Source organism: Oncorhynchus mykiss, chromosome 1 (genome assembly GCF_057628025.1).
Source record: "Oncorhynchus mykiss isolate SJ-2025 chromosome 1, ASM5762802v1, whole genome shotgun sequence".
Classification (NCBI taxonomy): domain Eukaryota; kingdom Metazoa; phylum Chordata; class Actinopteri; order Salmoniformes; family Salmonidae; genus Oncorhynchus; species Oncorhynchus mykiss.
In genome coordinates this window covers 66,078,795-66,080,188 of record NC_143022.1, presented here as the reverse complement: position 1 = coordinate 66,080,188, position 1,394 = coordinate 66,078,795, and positions in this window count along the sequence as shown.

Here is a 1,394-nt window from a genome sequence, read left to right as displayed (position 1 = left end):
GTCTAGTGTGGTGAGGAGGGAAGATCTGCGCCGCAGTTGGATTATTGACGCGGATCTAAACGAGTTAAACCTGCGACATCTCTTTGGAGAAATTAGGGCAATTCTCCTGAGGATGGTTGGCTATCTCAAATGTATTTCTCGAGCAGTTAGATCTCCCGCAGTCGTCATCCATCACGTTAATTAGTTGACAGCCACTGTAGACCTACTGTACTCCCTGACTGGTAAAGTTGGCTTACCCGTAATGACGCACACCGTACACACAGTGCATGAGACTACTGTGTGTTGCCAAATTGTTTCATAAAACTTTGCCTTTTCGTTTCACAAACATGTTGGTAAGTGCATGAGGTTTGCTTGAATAGTCTAGAACTCCCTGATGGGAATTTCAGAAATGAAATTGAGCGTCATCATAACAGCAAACCACAAGATGCACATTCATTATCTTCAGTCAAGCGAAATTTAAGGGCTGTAGAAATGCCACGGCCAGCGGATGTCCTACTAAATGCAAGTTCAGGAGGTTATCAATAATATATATTTTTTTCAGATATGTTGGATGGAAGCCAGTCCATTCATATTATTAGGCTAGAAACTTGAAGGTGGCTTGCTTTTCAGTCTTGCTGTGCTTTCAGACACGTCGAAAAATTTACTCTCACCCTTGTGACCCACAGCTTCTTTTCAACAAAAAAAACTAGGCGTTCTAAAGACTGTTATGGTACCTGCTTTTAGGTACACTAATTTATTTCACCTTTATTTAACCAGGCAGGCCAGTTGAGAACAAGTTCTCATTTACAACTGCGACCAGGCCAAGATAAAGCAAAGCAGTTCGACAAAAACAACCACACAGTTACACATAAACAAACGTAGAGTCAACAACAGAACATAGAAGAAAAATCGAAAAATCTATGTACAGTGTGTGCAAATGTGAAGAGTAGGGAGGTAGGCAATAAAAAGGCCCTAGAGGCAAAACAAATAATTACAATTTAGCATTAATACTGGAGTGATAGATGTGCAGATGATGATGTGCAAGTAGAGATACTGGGGTGCAAAATAGCAAGAGGCTAAGTAATAATACGGGGATGAGGTAGTTGGGTGTGATATTTACAGATTGGCTGTGTACAGGTACAGTGATCAGGAAGCTGCTCAGACAGCTGATGCTTAAAGTTAGAGAGGGAGATTTAAGACTCCACTTGTCCATTTCCTCTCTTTTCGACCTTAATCCTTTGCCGAGTACAGTACTCTCTTTCTCACACGCGCTCCCCCTCGCTCTAAAATGATTGACATCACAGCGTTTCAGTGCTCTCCCACAAGGCTTGACTCCACACAAACGTGTCTGTAGCCCCTCTTCCACACACAGCAGCAGGCTCCTCTTTTGTAATTTATTTCCCAGCGGAAGCATG